This window comes from Oncorhynchus mykiss, chromosome 28, assembly GCF_013265735.2.
Source record: "Oncorhynchus mykiss isolate Arlee chromosome 28, USDA_OmykA_1.1, whole genome shotgun sequence".
NCBI lineage: Eukaryota > Metazoa > Chordata > Actinopteri > Salmoniformes > Salmonidae > Oncorhynchus > Oncorhynchus mykiss.
Window position 1 is genome coordinate 35,762,821 of NC_048592.1, and position 19,133 is coordinate 35,781,953.

Genomic DNA, 19,133 nt, shown 5'->3' on the forward strand with positions numbered 1-19,133 from the left:
CACACACATGAACAAAGTCTGAACATAAACTGCAAATGCATGAACACACCCACATCCCACACACACTGCCAGTCTCCTTCTCACCCACACACACCTCCTATGGTGCCCAGCCAGCCAGTCAGCCAGTCAGTCAGTCTCTGAACAGCAACAGTGAGCAGCAGACACCTGGCTGGCTGGTTGGCCTGTATCCTGTCTGTGGGTACTGAGGGGGACAGAGGGGGCGGAACAGAGGACCTCCTGTGTAACCAAGCAGGCCCTGACTCACTGACTTACTGATTGCCTGACTCACTGACTCGCTGGCTGCCTGAATGGCTGACTGACTGACTGACTGATTGCCTAAATGGCTGCCTGAATGGCTGACTGACGGTTTGCCTGAATGGCTGACTGACTCTTACCTCATCAACTCACCTGGCTCTGGATCCACCCCTGTCATGTAGATGTCTCACCAAAAGAGACAAAATAAACATTAGCTCTCACAGATATTCTGGGCTTTGCGGTCACAAGCCTGTTTTCGCAAGGAAATGGTCAACCAGTGTGTGTGTGTGTGTGTGTGTGTGTGTGTGTGTGTGCATAGGAGTATGTGGTTGGGTGGCTGTGTAGAAACAGTAGAAAGTGCACTGTGTGTCCAACTTTGTTTTGGTCTTACTGCTAAGAAACCACAAAAGCCATGTCAAGCAGTTTTAGCAGTTTTACTCACTGCTTTAGCACACTCCGCCAACCCTGATGTCCTTGCGGTGTCTGAATCCTGGCTTAGGAAGGCCACCAACAATTCTGAGATTTCCATATCCAACTACAACATTTTCCGTCAAGATATAACTGCTAAAGGGGGAGATAGCCTGCAAAGTTCTGTCATACTTTCCAGGTCTATGCCCAAACAAGTTGAACTTCTAATTTTAAAAATGAACCTCTCCAGAAATAAGTCTCTCACTGTTGCCGCCTGCTATCGACCCCCCGACCTCCCAGCTGTGCCCTGGACACCATCTGTGAATTGATCGCCCCCCATCTAGCTTCAGAGTTTGTTCTGTTAGGTGACCTAAACTGGGATATGCTTAACACCCCGGCAGTCCTACAATCTAAGCTAGATGCCCTCAATTTCACACAAATCATCAAGGAACCCACCAGGTACAACCCTAAATCCGTAAACATGGGCACCCTCATAGATATTATCCTGACCAACTTGCCCTCCAAATACACCTCTGCTGTTTTCAATCAGGATCTCAGCGATCACTGCCTCATTGCCTGTATCCGCTATGGGTCCGCGGTCAAACGACCACCCCTCATCACTGTCAAACGCTCCCTAAAACACTTCTGCGAGTAGGCCTTCTAATCGACCTGGCCCGGATATCCTGGAAGGATATCGACCTCATCCCGTCAGTCATTCTTTAAAAGTAATTTCCTCACCATCTTAGCCCCGTTCAAAAAATGCAGAACTATATAGCCCTTGGTTCACTCCAGACCTGACTGCCCTCGACCAGCACAAAAACATCCTGTGGTGGACTGCAATAGCATCGAATAGTCCCTGCGATATGCAACTGTTCAGAGAAGTCAGGAACCAATACACGCAGTCAGTCAGGAAAGCAAAGGCTAGCTTTTTCAAACACAAATTTGCATCCTGTAGCTCTATCTCCAAAAAAGTTTTGGGACACTGTAAAGTCCATGGAGAATAAGAGCACCTCCTCCCAGCTGCCCACTGCACTGAGGCTAGGTAACACGGTCACCACTGATAAATCCATCCATTCTCAACGGCTTGCCATGCCTTCCTCCTGGCTACTCCAACCCCCGCCAACAGCTCTTTTCCCTAAAGGTTGGAAAGCTGCCGCGGTCATCCCCCTCTTCAAAGGGGGTGACACTCTAGACCCAAACTGTTACAGACCTATATCCATCCTGCCCTGCCTATCTGAAGTCTTCAAAAGCCAAGTTAATAAACAGATCACTGACCATTTCGAATCCCACCGTACATTCTCCGCTGTGCAATCCGGTTTCCGAGCCGGTCACGGGTGCACCTTAGCCAGAATTTATTTTTTCTACTGTGTCATTGACTTGTTTATTGTGTTATTGGTTTGTTTATTGTTTACTCCATGTGTAACTCTGTGTTGTTGTCTGTGTCACACTACTTTGCTTAATCTTGGCCAGGTCGCAGTTGCAAATGAGAACTTGTTCTCAACTAGCCTACCTGGTTAAATAAAGGTAAAATAAAATTAAAAATAAAATAAACATTCAAAACAGCACCGTAACTCAGGATCTCACTTGCTCATTCCCTCCTCCAATCAGAGCCAGACTGATTTCATTTCCTGTGTGCATCGCTGAGATACTGTGGACATAATAAGCACAGCTTTGACAGTGAAGGTAAATCAGATCTCATTCCTGTATTGCATTTGGCCACACTCACACACTACATTCAGACTCTATATTCAGACTCCATTTGGCCAGACTCTACATTCAGACTCCATTTGCCAGATGAGCAACTTGCCTGACACACCCATTCGTTCTAACTAATAAACATTTTTACCAAAGTGTACATACTATACACACACACATCCAAAGTCTTACCTGCTAGCTGTTGGGTTGCTATCTGAAGACAGAGCGCAGGTGTCCTTCTGTCTGTCGACCCTCGGCCTCTATCTGGGGACAAGCCTACTCTCAGGGACAGTAGATACGAGGTCTAGTGGTCGTTGGTTGTGTATGGGGGGGAAGGTCAGAGGTCACCCACGGACTGGTTGGCGGCAGGCCCCAGTCCGTGGCGAGGCACAGCTCTGGCTAGGAGTCCATCATGGTGCTGCGATGTTGTGCGGAAAGGTCAGCTGGTCACATGGTCCCGTACATCCCCGTCCATGGAAAACCACACACGACAACACACACCCAGGGGTCTGTTTCTGGAAACTGCCTGGGGGGGTAAAGGCCTCAGAATCACCGAAATACCAATGAATGTCAACCTACAGCCTTATTTACTGGAAGTTGTACTGAAGGCTCCTCCTACTTGATGAAGGATACTGTACAACATCGATACCAACTATGACTGGGAATTGCCAAGGACCTCACGATATGATATTATCACGATACTTAGGTGCAGATACGATATGTAGTGTGATTCTCACGATTCTATATGTAGTGTGATTCCTGCTGTTTTCCACTCTCTAGAGACAGCAGGAGCGGTAGAGATACTCTTAATGATCGGCTATGAAAAGCCAACTGACATTTACTCCTGAGGTGCTGACTTGTTGCACCCTCAACAACTACTGTGATTATTATTATTTGACTATGCTGGTCATTTATGAACATTTGAACATCTTGGCCATGTTCTGTTATAATTTCCACCCGGCACAGCCAGAAGAGGACTGGCCACCCCTCATAGCCTGGTTCCTCTCTAGGTTTCTTCCTAGGTTTTGGCCTTTCTAGGGAGTTTTTCCTAGCCACCGTGCTTCTACACCTGCATTGCTTGTTGTTTGGGGTTTTAGGCTGGGTTTCTGTACAGCACTTTGATATATCAGCTGATGTAAGAAGGGCTTTATAAATACATTTGATTCTCACAATTCTATACGTAGTGTGATTCTCACGATTCTATACGTAGTGTGATTCTCACGATTCTATACGTAGTGTGATTCTCACGATTCTATACGTAGTGTGATTCTCACGATTCTATACGTAGTGTGATTCTCACGATTCTATACGTAGTGTGATTCTCACGATTCTATACGTAGTGTGATTCTCACGATTCTATACGTAGTGTGATTCTCACGATTCTATACGTAGTGTGATTCTCACGATTCTATACGTAGTGTGATTCTCACGATTCTATACGTAGTGCGATTCTCACGATTCTATACGTAGTGCGATTCTCACGATTCTATACGTAGTGTGATTCTCACGATTCTATACGTTGTCACGTTCTGACCTCTATTTCCGTTGTTTTGTATTTATTTAGTATGGTCAGGGCGTGAGTTGGGTGGGCAGTCTATGTTTGTTTTTCTATGTTTTGGGGCATTTCTATGTTTTCGGCCTAGTATGGTTCTCAATCAGAGGCAGGTGTCATTAGTTGTCTCTGATTGAGAATCATACTTAGGTAGCCTGGGTTGCACTGTTTGTTTGTGGGTGATTGTCTATGTTGATGGCTTGTTTCAGCACAGTCCATATGATTAGCTTCACGGTTGTTATTTTGTTTACTGGTTTTGTATAGTGTTCAGTGTTCACTACTTTCTTTATTAAAGATTGACCATGGACACTTACCACGCCGCGTATTGGTCCTCAGATCCATCTCGCCTCTCCTCTTCAGATGAAGAGGAGGACGGCCGTGACATACGTAGTGTGATTCTCACGATTCTATACGTAGTGTGATTCTCACGATTCTATACGTAGTGCGATTCTCACGATTCTATACGTAGTGTGATTCTCACGATTCTATACGTAGTGTGATTCTCACGATTCTATACGTAGTGTGATTCTCACGATTCTATACGTAGTGTGATTCTCAATGTATTGTGATTCGATAATGTGATTATATTGCGATGTGATGTTCCCGAACATATAACTCACTGTATGTCTGCTGTAGAGAGACAAGAGAGAGCAGGAGAAAATGAGTTTTTGATCAGACAGGGAAGTAAAAGTGCTGAAAACATGTTGGCTCACTATTTAAAAAGAAGACAGATAGCAAAGTATATGTTGTGGAGCAGGTACAGTCGACCTGCACTAACTAATGCTTAGTAGCAAAAAAATATATTTGTTTTTACTAATCGATAGTAAGTATCGATAGAATATCATCCAAAATAATATTGTGATATATAACTGTATCGAGTTTTCCCCCCCCATCACTAACTTTAGACCTACTTTGGCCTAAGATCAAAGCAGGTAGCGTGGGTTGTTGCAACATAGGCTCTCTTCAAGACTGGAAACAAAACCCTCTGTTTTCTATGCAAACATAAAACCACAGTGATCATTACACCCTGATGAGTGATGGGGTCAGACTGAGCACACAGAGGTGGTCTAAACTGAGAGCTCAACTGCCAACTTCAACAAGCATCAATATCTACTGAGGTAAAAGAAGAGGGGGGGGGGGGGGATGCTAGGAGAGAGTCCACCAGTCAGTCAGTCCACCAGACAGTCAGTCAGTCCACCAGTCAGTCAGTCCACCAGTCAGTCAGTCCACCAGTCAGTCAGTCAGTCCACCAGTCAGTCAGTCCACCAGACAGTCAGTCAGTCCACCAGTCAGTCAGTCCACCAGCCAGTCAGTCCACCAGTCAGTCAGTCCACCAGTCAGTCAGTCCACCAGTCAGTCAGTCAGTCCACCAGACAGTCAGTCCACCAGTCAGTCAGTCCACCAGACAGTCAGTCCACCAGTCAGTCAGTCCACCAGTCAGTCAGTCCACCAGTCAGTCAGTCCACCAGACAGTCAGTCCACCAGACAGTCAGTCCACCAGTCAGTCAGTCAGTCCACCAGTCAGTCAGTCCACCAGTCAGTCAGTCAGTCCACCAGTCAGTCAGTCCACCAGTCAGTCAGTCCACCAGTCAGTCAGTCCACCAGTCAGTCAGTCCACCAGTCTGTCAGTCCACCAGCCAGTCAGTCCACCAGTCAGTCAGTCCACCAGCCAGTCAGTCAGTTCACCAGTTAGTCAGTCAGTTCACCAGCCAGTCAGTCCACCAGTCAGTCAGTCCACCAGTTAGTCAGTCAGTTCACCAGCCAGTCAGTCCACCAGTCAGTCAGTCCACCAGCCAGTCAGTCAGTTCACCAGTTAGTCAGTCAGTTCACCAGCCAGTCAGTTCACCAGCCAGTCAGTCCACCAGTCAGTCAGTCCACCAGTCAGTCAGTTCACCAGCCAGTCAGTTCACCAGCCAGTCAGTCCACCAGTCAGTCAGTCCACCAGTCAGTCAGTCCACCAGTCAGTCAGTCCACCAGTCAGTCAGTCCACCAGTCAGTCAGTTCACCAGCCAGTCAGTTCACCAGCCAGTCAGTCCACCAGTCAGTCAGTCCACCAGTCAGTCAGTCCACCAGTCAGTCAGTCCACCAGTCAGTCAGTCCACCAGCCAGTCAGTCAGTTCACCAGTTAGTCAGTCAGTTCACCAGCCAGTCAGTCCACCAGTCAGTCAGTCCACCAGTTAGTCAGTCAGTTCACCAGCCAGTCAGTCCACCAGTCAGTCAGTCCACCAGCCAGTCAGTCAGTTCACCAGTTAGTCAGTCAGTTCACCAGCCAGTCAGTTCACCAGCCAGTCAGTCCACCAGTCAGTCAGTCCACCAGTCAGTCAGTCCACCAGTCAGTCAGTCCACCAGTCAGTCAGTCCACCAGCCAGTCAGTCCACCAGTCAGTCAGTCCACCAGACAGTCAGTCCACCAGTCAGTCAGTCCACCAGTCAGTCAGTCCACCAGACAGTCAGTCCACCAGCCAGTCAGTCAGTTCACCAGTCAGTCAGTCCACCAGCCAGTCAGTCCACCAGTCAGTCAGTCCACCAGTCAGTCAGTCCACCAGACAGTCAGTCCACCAGTCAGTCAGTCCACCAGTCAGTCAGTCCACCAGCCAGTCAGTCAGTTCACCAGTTAGTCAGTCAGTCCACCAGTCAGTCAGTCCACCAGTCAGTCAGTCCACCAGACAGTCAGTCCACCAGCCAGTCAGTCCACCAGTCAGTCAGTCCACCAGCCAGTCAGTCAGTTCACCAGTTAGTCAGTCAGTCCACCAGTCAGTCAGTCCACCAGTCAGTCAGTCCACCAGTCAGTCAGTCAGTCCACCAGTCAGTCAGTCCACCAGTCAGTCAGTCCACCAGACAGTCAGTCCACCAGCCAGTCAGTCCACCAGTCAGTCAGTCAGTTCACCAGTTAGTCAGTCAGTTCACCAGCCAGTCAGTCAGTCAGTGTGTCAGTCCACCAGCTAGTCGGTCAGTCCATCAGCCAGTCGGTCAGTCCATCAGCCAGTCGGTCAGTCCACCAGTTAGTCAGTCAGTCCACCAGTTAGTCAGTCAGTCCACCAGTCAGTCAGTCCACCAGTAAGTCAGTCAGTCCACCAGTCTGTCAGTCAGTCCACCAGTTAGTCAGTCAGTCCACCAGCCAGTCGGTCCACCGGTCAGTCAGTCCACCAGCCAGTCAGTCAGTCCACCAGTTAGTCAGTCAGTTCACCAGTTAGTCAGTCAGTCAGTCAGTCAGTCCATCAGTCAGTTCACCAGTCAGTCAGTTCACCAGTCAGTCAGTTCACCAGTCAGTCAGTTTACCAGTCAGTCCGTCAGTCAGTCAGTCAGTCAGTCCGTCAGTCAGTCCGTCAGTCAGTTCACCAGTCAGTCAGTTCACCAGTCAGTCAGTCAGTTCACCAGTCAGTCAGTTTATCAGTCAGTCAGTTCACCAGTCAGTCAGTCAGTCAGTCAGTTCACCAGTCAGTCAGTTCACCAGTCAGTCAGTTCACCAGTCAGTCAGTTCACCAGTCAGTCCGTCAGTTCACCAGTCAGTCAGTCAGTTCACCAGTCAGTCCGTCAGTTTAAAAGTCAGTCAGTCAGTTCACCAGTCAGTCAGTCAGTTTACCAGTCAGTCAGTCAGTCAGTCAGTTTACCAGTCAGTCAGTCAGTCCGTCAGTTTACCAGTCAGTCAGTCAGTTCACCAGTCAGTCAGTCAGTCAGTTTACCAGTCAGTCAGTCAGTTCACCAGTCAGTCAGTCAGTCAGTCAGTCAGTTTACCAGTCAGTCAGTCAGTCAGTCAGTTTACCAGTCAGTCAGTCAGTCAGTCAGTTTACCAGTCAGTCAGTTCACCAGTCAGTCCGTCAGTTCACCAGTCAGTCCGTCAGTCAGTCAGTTAGTTCACCAGTCAGTCAGTTCACCTGTCAGTCAGTCAGTCAGTCAGTTCACCAGTCAGTCAGTCAGTCAGTCAGTCAGTCAGTTCACCAGTCAGTCAGTTCACCTGTCAGTCAGTGATTCAGTCAGTTCACCAGTCAGTCAGTCAGTCAGTCAGTTCACCAGTCAGTCAGTTCACCAGTCAGTCCGTCAGTTCACCAGTCAGTCAGTCAGTTCACTAGTCAGTCAGTCAGTGTGTCAGTAAAGTCAAGTGCTACTGCACAGCTAAACTGACAATTCTACATCCTAAGTAAGAAATTAAACCTAAAATCCTCTGAGGGGGAAGTGATATTTATTAATATTTTTATTTAACTTTATTTAACTAGGCAAGTCAGTTAAGAACAAATTCTTATTTACTATGACGGCCTACGTTGAAGTCCTTACCAGGTGAAGATCAGCTCCCTTCAACCCACCTTAAGGTGAGGTCATCCTAACTAAAGCACCAGGGAAATGATCCATCTGGGCTGAGCTTCCTGTTATTTCAGTTACTAATAACACATCATGTATTAATGCTAGAGCTAACCATCACACCTGAGTTACTCTACAATAACACACCATGTATTAATGCTAGAGCTAACCATCACACCTGAGTTACTCTACAATAACACACCATGTATTAATGCTAGAGCTAACCATCACACCTGAGTTACTCTACAATAACACACCATGTATTAATGCTAGAGCTAACCATCACACCTGAGTTACTGTACAATAACACACCATGTATTAATGCTAGAGCTAACCATCACACCTGAGTTACTCTACAATAACACACCATGTATTAATGCTAGAGCTAACCATCACACCTGAGTTACTCTACAATAACACACCATGTATTAATGCTAGAGCTAACCACTACACCTGAGTTACTGTACAATAACACACCATGTATTAATGCTAGAGCTAACCATCACACCTGAGTTACTGTACAATAACACACCACGTATTAATGCTAGAGCTAACCATCAGGTGTTTTTATGAGGACACGTATAGTGCGTGCTTGGGCGAGAGGCAGGTGATCATCTTTCTCTGAGCGGGCGTCCAGAAAACGGAATATACACACCAAGATACATCAATTAACTGAGGGACGCGCGCGCACACACAGACACACACACCTATGCAAGGACACACACTACACACATAGGCGACTATACTATACCAAATTGAATTATAGTTACGCAATTCACTCAGTGGGCAGTGGCGGGCGACGGTATCTGTAGAGTGTTCAGAAAACAAAGTCTACCTAGGGAGGACAGTCATCGATACAGATCAGTCCTTGTGCCTAGGCCTAATTTAGATGGTAAATGTTCACTGCTTGCACAATGCTGTACACTTTAAAAACATGTCATTACCATTACCGGATCTGAATTGTCATAAAAAAAAACAAACAGGCGATTTCCTTGTAACCACATTGAGCCAGAATTGCACCGTAGCCGTGATATGAATGTGATCCATTAACAAAACAGAGGAAAATGGAAGTGGACCAGTCAACCCAGTCGAGTCACTGCTGATTCACAGGTCAGCAGTGAGGCCTTTCATTGATGTGGCCATAATGAAATCATCACACCACTGTTAGAAAAACAAGGGCCAATCTTTATTAATCATGAGCACTTGAACACAGACAACTGGCATTATTTCTTTGCACGATTGTCCCTCGTGTCCCGAGGTGACGTTTTAGGTCAGTACGAATGGTAGTGACTGAGGGCTGAGTGATGTAACAGTAACATGGTAGTGACTGAGGGCTGAGTGATAAACAGTAACATGGTAGTGACTGAGGGCTGAGTGATGTAACAGTAACATGGTAGTGACTGAGGGCTGAGTGATGTAACAGTAACATGGTAGTGACTGAGGGCTGAGTGATGTAACAGTAACATGGTAGTGACTGAGGGCTGAGTGATGTAACAGTAACATGGTAGTGACTGAGGGCTGAGTGATGTAACAGTAACATGGTAGTGACTGAGGGCTGAGTGATGTAACAGTAACATGGTAGTGACTGAGGGCTGAGTGATAAACAGTAACATGGTAGTGACTGAGGGCTGAGTGATGTAACAGTAACATGGTAGTAACTGAGGTTTGAGTGATAAACAGTAACATGGTAGTGACTGAGGGCTGAGTGATAAACAGTAACATGGTAGTGACTGAGGGCTGAGTGATAAACAGTAACATGGTAGTGACTGAGGGCTGAGTGATGTAACAGTAACATGGTAGTGACTGAGGGCTGAGTGATGTAACAGTAACATGGTAGTAACTGAGGTTTGAGTGATAAACAGTAACATGGTAGTGACTGAGGTTTGAGTGATAAACAGTAACATGGTAGTGACTGAGGGCTGAGTGATAAACAGTAACATGGTAGTGACTGAGGGCTGAGTGATGTAACAGTAACATGGTAGTGACTGAGGGCTGAGTGATGTAACAGTAACATGGTAGTGACTGAGGGCTGAGTGATAAACAGTAACATGGTAGTGACTGAGGGCTGAGTGATAAACAGTAACATGGTAGTGACTGAGGGCTGAGTGATAAACAGTAACATGGTAGTGACTGAGGGCTGAGTGATAAACAGTAACATGGTAGTGACTGAGGGCTGAGTGATGTAACAGTAACATGGTAGTGACTGAGGGCTGAGTGATGTAACAGTAACATGGTAGTAACTGAGGTTTGAGTGATAAACAGTAACATGGTAGTGACTGAGGGCTGAGTGATAAACAGTAACATGGTAGTGACTGAGGGCTGAGTGATAAACAGTAACATGGTAGTGACTGAGGGCTGAGTGATAAACAGTAACATGGTAGTGACTGAGGGCTGAGTGATGTAACAGTAACATGGTAGTAACTGAGGTTTGAGTGATAAACAGTAACATGGTAGTGACTGAGGGCTGAGTGATAAACAGTAACATGGTAGTGACTGAGGGCTGAGTGATAAACAGTAACATGGTAGTGACTGAGGGCTGAGTGATGTAACAGTAACATGGTAGTGACTGAGGGCTGAGTGATGTAACAGTAACATGGTAGTGACTGAGGGCTGAGTGATAAACAGTAACATGGTAGTGACTGAGGGCTGAGTGATAAACAGTAACATGGTAGTGACTGAGGGCTGAGTGATAAACAGTAACATGGTAGTGACTGAGGGCTGAGTGATGTAACAAGTAGAGGTCGACCGATTAATCGGAATGGCCGATTAATTAGGGCCGATTTCAAGGTTTCATAACAATCTGCAATCGCCATTTTTGGACACTGATCATGGCCGATTACATTGCACTCCACGAGGAGACTGTGTGGCAGGCTGACTACCTGTTACACGAGGGCAGCAAGAAGCCAAGGTAAGCTGCTAGCTAGCATTAAACATATCTTATAAAAAACGATCAATCTTAACATAATCACTAGTTAACTACACATGGTTAATGATATTACTAGTTTAACTAGCTTGTCTTGCGTTGCATATAATCGATGCAGTGCCTGTTAATTTATCATTGAATCATAGCCTACTTCGCCAAACGGATGATTTAACAAGCGCATTCGTGAAAAAAGTACTGTCGTTGCACCAATGTGTACCTAACCATAAACATCAACACCTTTCTTAAAAACCAATACTCAATACTAACCCTAACCCTCTGTGCAACAGAGTCAGGGTATATGCAGCAGTTTGGGCCGCCTGGCTCGTTGCGAACTGTGTGAAGACTATTTCTTCCTTACAAAGACAGCCAACTTCGCCAAACGGGGGAGGATTTAACAAAAGCACATTTGCGGAAAAAAGCACAATCGTTGCACGACTGTACCTAACCATAAACATCAATGTACCTCACCATAAACACCAATGTACCTCACCATAAACACCAATGTACCTAACCATAAACACCAATGTACCTCACCATAAACACCAATGTACCTAACCATAAACACCAATGTACCTCACCATAAACACCAATGTACCTAACCATAAACACCAATGTACCTAACCATAAACACCAATGTACCTAACCATAAACACCAATGTACCTAACCATAAACACCAATGTACCTAACCATAAACCTCAATGTACCTAACCATAACATCAATGTACCTAACCATAAACACCAATGTACCTAACCATAAACACCAATGTACCTAACCATAAACACCAATGTACCTAACCATAAACACCAATGTACACCAATGTACCTAACCATAAACACCAATGTACCTAACCCTAAACACCAATGTACCTAACCATAAACCTCAATGTACCTAACCATAAACACCAATGTACCTAACCATAAACACCAATGTACCTAACCATAAACACCAATGTACCTAACCATAAACACCAATGTACACCAATGTACCTAACCATAAACACCAATGTTACCTAACCATAAACACCAATGTACCTAACCATAAACACCAATGTACCTCACCATAAACACCAATGTACCTAACCATAAACACCAATGTACCTAACCCTAAACACCAATGTACCTAACCATAAACACCAATGTACCTAACCATAAACACCAATGTACCTAACCATAAACACCAATGTACCTAACCATAAACATCAATGTACCTAACCATAAACACCAATGTACCTAACCATAAACACCAATGTACCTCACCATAAACATCAATGTACCTAACCATAAACATCAATGTACCTAACCCTAAACACCAATGTACCTAACCCTAAACACCAATGTACCTAACCATAAACCTCAATGGCTTTCTTAAAATCAATACACAGAAGTATATGTTTTTAAACCTGCATATTTAGTTAAAAGAAATCCAGATTTGCAGGCAATATTAAACTAGGGAAATTGTGTCACTTCTCTTGCGTTCATTGCACGCAGAGTCAGGGTATATGCAACAGTTTGGGCCGCCTGGCTCGTTGCGAAATAATTTGCCAGAATTTTACGTAATTATGACATAACATTGAAGGTTGTGCAATGTAACAGCAATATTTAGACTTATGGATGCCACCAGTTAGATAAAATACGCAACAGTTTCCGTATTTCACTGAAAGAATAAACGTTTTGTTTTCGAAATGTTAGTTTCTGGATTTGACCATATTAATGGCCTAAGGATCATATTTCAGTGTGTTTATTATAATTAAGTCTCTGATTTGATAGAGCAGTCTGACTGAGCGATGGTAGGCAGCAGCAGGCTCGTAAGCATTCATTCAAAGAGCACTTTACTGCGTTTGCCAGCCGCTCTTCGCAATGCTTCAAGCATTGAGCTGTTTATGACTTCAAGCTATCAACTCCCGAGATAGCAATAGGCTAGCAATACTAAAGTACCTATTAGAACATCCAATAGTCAAATACAAATGGTATAGAGAGAAATAGTCCAAAAATAACTACAACCTAAAACTTCTTACCTGGGAATATTGAAGACTCATATTAAAAAGGAACCACCAGCTTTCATATGTTCTCATGTTCTGAGCAAGGAACTTAAACGTTAGCTTATTTACATGGCACATATTGTACTTTTAGTTTCTTCTCCAACACTTTGTTTTTGCATTATTTAAACCAAATTGATCATGTTTCATTATTTATTTGAGAGTAAATTGATTTTATTGATGTATTATATTAAGTTAAAATAAAAAAGTGTTCATATAGTATTGTTGTAATTGTCATTATTACAAATAAATAAATATATATTTATTTTTTAATCGTCCGATTAATCGGTATCGGTTTTTTTTGGTCCTCCAATAAATCGGTATCGGCGTTGAAAAATCATAATCGGTCGACCTCTAGTTACAAGCCATGCTGTAGGTCTTGGTCATCCATATTGTGAATGTTGTTAGTAGCCAACTAACTTCCACAAGGATATTTAAAAAAAAACTGTGTGTAGTATAAAGCACAGGCCTAGTTAGATCCCACTGATTGAAAATTCACAGTTTTCTTTAACTTTCTTTAAAATGAAGGCTTGCAATGCAATTGAGAACGCACTTTCATCCACACCATACTGTATTTCAATAGACGACACTGTAAAGAATATTCCTTCACAGTTTAGGACCATCAGTCAAACTAAGGCATAAGGTGTCCAAAAGTCAAAGCAGGACATTTGATACAGTACTACAGGGACCAATGTTTTCTCTATACACTGGGGGGGGGTGGATGCTATTATGGTGAAAACTGGGTGGGTTTGTAATTCAATTCTCTCTAAGGAACAATGAGACAGTGCAGTGAATCCTGTTCTCACACTTATTCACACAGCCGAACCCCCCCCCCCCCCCCCCCCCCTCGTTCGGAACCTATCGTCAGAAACTGAAAAACACTTGGTTGCCTCAGGTTGAAACCTGATATGCTGTAGTGTCTCCTATGACTGAATTAGTTGACTCAGTCACCCTGTTCTTACAGGAAGCAGAATTCTCTAAGTTTGCCACTCCTGATAAAGCTGCCTATTTTGTGATTGCTGGGCCTTTGTACAGTTCATTGCTGGGCCTATTCCCAGTTGAGATAAGCGTGAGGAACTCAGACTTTCATGTGAATCATTAATTGATGTGAAATGGAAGACATCGGGCCTACCGAGTGGTGCAGTGGTCTAAGGCACTGCATCGCAGTGCTAGCTGTGCCACTAGAGATTCTGGGTTCGAGTCCAGGCTCTGTCGCAGCCGGCCGCGACCGGGAGACCCATGGAGCGGCACACAATTGGCCCAGCGTCGTCCGGGTTAGGAGAGGGTTTGGCCGGCAGGGATGTCCTTGTGCCATCACGCACTAGCGACTCCTGTGGCGGGCCGGGCACAACGCACGCTGACACGGTTGCCAGGTGTACAGTGTTTCCTCCGACACATTGGTGCGGCTTGCTTCTGGGTCAAGAAGCAGTGCGGCTTGGTTGGGTTATGAAACGGAGGACGCACGGCTCTCCCGAGTCCGTATGAGAGTTTCAGCGATGAGACAAAACTGTAACTACCAATTGGATACCACGAAATTGGGGAGAAAACGGGGTAAGAAAAGGAAGACATTGAAACAAGACCAATTGACCTGAGAGTTCTAGTGAACACGGTCTCTCCAGAATGGTGGTGTCCAGTAATGGCCCTGGCCTTTGTCCAATCAAACCCTTTGCGAGAGAACAGGATGTGTCTGGGCCCACCAGTGGATTGATCTGTATTGTATTACTGCGATCGAAGCTCTGTGTTGACATAGTCCTCCATTAGTCAAGTTGTTGGTGGCTGGAGTGCAGTTGCATTGTGCTGCAGCCGTGTCCCATAGCCTTCTGTAGCGGTAAGATCATCGTTAGAACCATCTTACGGTGTATCTTTAGTAGCCAAGCTGTTTCCCCCAAAACCATCATTACTAAACGCTTGTTATTTACCGACCACCTCGTTCGTACCTTCTTCTTATAGGCCCCCAATTTTTGGGGGCCTATAATGTTAATAATATATGTTAGAGAAAGACCCCACTTAAAGATTCAGAACATGAAAAATCATATTTGTCTTGGTAAAACGTATTTTATAACATAACGAAGTGAAATTTCCTCACCAAAACTCATTTTCACCCACTCTGGGTAAAGTAGGTAAACACCCTACCTACTTTTTTGATACTTATACTTTCCAAGTGGGAAACTCATCCATCTACAATGAGTTTCCAAGTCTGACATTTCAGAGTTTCCGAGTTGTCTTGAAAGCGGCAACAATATGGTCTCTGTCAGTGAATTCAATAGTTACTTCCACTGGCTGGCTGCCTGGCGGTCAAGCCCTTGCATTCATCTACTAAAGTACTTCAGATGGTGGTGTAACAGTATAGCTTCAGTCCCTCTCCTCGCCCTTACCTGTGCTCGAACCAGGGACCCTCTGCACACATCAACAACTGCCTCCCACAAAGCACCGTTACCCATCGCTCCGCAAAAGCCACGGCCCTTGCAGAGCAAGGGGAACAACTACTTCAAGGTCTCAGAGCAAGTGACGTCACCGATTGAAACGCTATTAGAGCACACCCCGCTAACTAGCTAGCCATTTCACATCGGTTACACTGGCACTCAGCCAGACTAAATGCAGGACTAGAACAGACTAAGTGCAGGACTAGGCAGGTGCCTGGGGTAAGTCTGCACTGACAATTTCCAAGATTCAATGTTTAGATCCTTGCCTGTGAACATTTCTTATTTTACCAAGATAATCTATCCACCTGACAGGTGTGGCATATCAAGAAGCTGATTAAAACAGCATGATCATTACACAGGTGCACCTTGTGCTAGGGACAAAAAAAGGCCATTTTAAAATGTGCAATTTTGTCACACCACACAATGCCACAGACGTCTCAAGTTTTGAAGGAGCGTGCAATTGGCATGCTGACTGCAGGAGCTGTTGCCAGAGAATTTCATGTTAATTTCTCTACCATAAGGCGCCTCCAACACTGTTTTAGAGAATTTGGCCTCACAACCGCATACCACGTATAACCACGCCAGCCCGGGACCTCCACATCCAGTTTCTTCATCTGCGGGATCGTTGGAGACCAGCCACCTGGACAGATGATGAAACTGAGGAGCATTTCTACCTGTAATAAAGCCCTTTTGTGTGGAAAAACTAATTCTGATTGGCTGGGCCTGGCTCCCATGTGGGTGGGCCTATGCCCTCCCAGGCCCACCCATGGCTGTGCCCCATGTGAAATCCATAGATTAGGGCCTAATAAATGTATTTAAATGAACTGATTTCCTTATATGAACTGTAACTCAGTAAAATCGTTGAAATTGTTACATGTTGCGTTTATATTTTTCTTCAGTTTACAGTATAAAATCGCTTTTTTTTTTTTTTTTTTACAATTATCAAGTAGACAAGGTGGTGTCAATTGTCAAAGACTTAGAATGGCAGTTAGACAATTATTTAAACTCACCGCCAGGTTTTCTCATATGCATTTTTGTTATGAGCTCGCCTCACAGCCTACCGCCACTGCACCATCGAGAGCGTCCTGACAGGTTGCATCACGGCCTTTACGATAATTGCTCTGTCCACGACTGCAAGGCCCTCCAGCGGGTGGCAAAGGATGGCCCACTGGTCCCGGTACATCACTGGGACCATCCTCCGACCCATCCATGTACTCAAACCGGTGCCTGAAGGAGTCCCGCTGCATCATTAAGGACACCACACAGCCCCAGCTACGAGCTGTTCATTCCCTTACAGTCGGTCAGACGGTATCAGACGGAGCCTGAGGTCTGATAGCAACAAGCTCAGAGACAGTTTCTATCTACAGAATGCTGAACACTTGAACTGGACTGACCACCTGCACCTTAGCACACATGCACTCACTCACTCATGTTCTCACACACACACACACACACACACACACATCTGTTTATTTATTATTGCTAAATTCTGCACAATTTAAACACTTGCACCCCAATCCCCCCCATCCCCAAAAGGTGTAAATATTGAACTATAAATTGTGCCTTCCTGTATTATATTTATGCTAAAAATATATATATTATATTCTACTGAGACATTTACTTTGTGTTCGTATTCTTTATCTTGCATTATTTCTTATTGTTGTTGCATTGTCGAGAAGGCATTTCGTTGGACGGTGTATAACGTTATAACGTTACCATGTGTATTCTGTACATACAACTTCATTACATACAACTAATAAAACTTTAAACTACCTGTAGATCTCTGCTCCTCTCTCTCTCTCTCACGGCATTGCTCCCTGGCGAGGCGTGTTTGGCTGCCTCTTTCTTTGAAACTCTCCAGTTCCTTATGAAAACTTAACATGGGTCGCTAATTTTGTTTTTATTCTTCTATTCTCAATTGACCACATTCTAGCGTTGCTTGCGTCGGCTCGAGCAGACGTCATCCACTCAACCCTGCTTTTTTTCTACGCGTTTATGCCGTCAACCCACTCTTAAAGGCACATGTCCCTAACTCACGTTTGAACCTGAACTTGGTAAAGTACCGAGCTAAACGTACACTTGCACCACTGAAAATATATTTGACTGCGACTGCACTTCCAAATACAAAACAATGCTGAATGCAAATTATTTCATTTTTATTTGGTGTCTGACTTTGCTGTCATGCACAGCCAGTGTTTAAATATATATATATATATATATATATATATATATATATATATATATATGAAAGACAGTATCGACTTCATCGCAAGCTGTAATAGGGGTTTCACAAATGTGTAATACTGTAAATAAAACGTGTAGAAAGAGCATGTGTTGGTTGTACTGCGGCTCCCGTATCTTGAAGAGATGGCTGTCACTGCTTTGCTGCATGTAGTTTCCCTTGTATGTTGTATTATTCTCTGTCGCCATCAAGTGGTGCTATAATGACAGTAAATGAAACTGCAGGGCCAGGCAATATGAAGATGAAAATTCTAAAGGACTGAAGTGGGCATCTCCAGTTTTGGAGGACCATAGCGTGCACAGGCTGCTCCTGCCCAGTTAACGCCTCTGTCTCTGTGTGTGTGTGTGTGTGTGTCCGTTCATGTTAGAGTGGTCTGTGTTTGTGTCCCACATGGGCTAGCAGGGCTGGATTAGTGACGGGTTCATTGTAATGACTGGAATGGAACTCATGGAACGGATCCAAACATGTGGTTTCCATATATTTGACATCATTCCAATGACTCCATTCCAACCATTACAATGAGCCCGTCCTCATATAGCTCCTCCCAGCAGCCTCTGCACTACTTCTGCCCTACATTGAGTTACAGTTCATATGAGCAAATCAGTCAATTGAAATAAATGCATTAGGCCCTAATCTATGGATTTCACATAACTGGGAATACAGATATGCATCTGTTGGTCAGATACCTTGAAAACAAAATGGGCCTCAGGATCTCGTCACAGTATTTTGGTGCATTCAAATTGCCATTGATAAAAAATGCAATTGTGTTCTTTGTCCGTGGCTTATGCCTGCCTATACCATAACCCCATTGTCACCATGGGTCACACTGTTCACAGCCTTGACATCAGCAAACCGCTCACCCACACGACACCATCTGCAGTTGTGAGGCCGGTTCGACGTACTGCCAAATTCTCAAAAACAATTGAGGTGGCTTATGGCAGAATTCTCTGGCCAAAGCTCTAGTGGACATTCCTGCAGTCAGCATGCCCATTGCACACTTCCTCAAAACTTGAGACACCTGTAGAATTGTATCGTGTGACAAAACTGCACATTTGAATGGCCTTTTATTGCCCCCAGCACAAGGTGCACCTGTGTAACCTTGATATGCCACACCTGTCAGGCAGATGGATCATCTTGACAAAGGTGAAATGCTCACTAACAGGGCTGTAAACAATGTTGTGCACATATTTTGAGAGAAATAAGCTTTTTGTGCATATGGAACATTTCTGGGATATTTTATTTCAGCTAATGAAACATGTTGCGTTTATACTTCTGTTCAGTGTAGTTGCCATTATATTTGGTG

The 19,133-nt window shown here is 44.7% G+C and overlaps 1 protein-coding gene across 2 annotated transcripts in view; it reads right to left on the bottom strand.

The window, feature by feature from the left end:
- LOC110508241 (activated CDC42 kinase 1) overlaps positions 1-17,580 on the bottom strand; it is a 116,485-nt gene extending 98,905 nt beyond the window's left edge. The window contains exons 1-2 of one of the 2 annotated variants that reach the window (XM_036966285.1): positions 17,362-17,580; positions 2,551-2,884 (exon numbers count right to left, since the gene is read on the bottom strand). The gene's annotated coding sequence lies outside the window, so the exon portion shown is untranslated. Of the gene's footprint in view, positions 1-395; positions 750-2,550; positions 2,885-17,361 lie in introns of those variants that run through there. The other variant, XM_036966286.1, reaches the window with a different exon arrangement.
- Between the last annotated feature and the right edge of the window lie 1,553 nt (positions 17,581-19,133).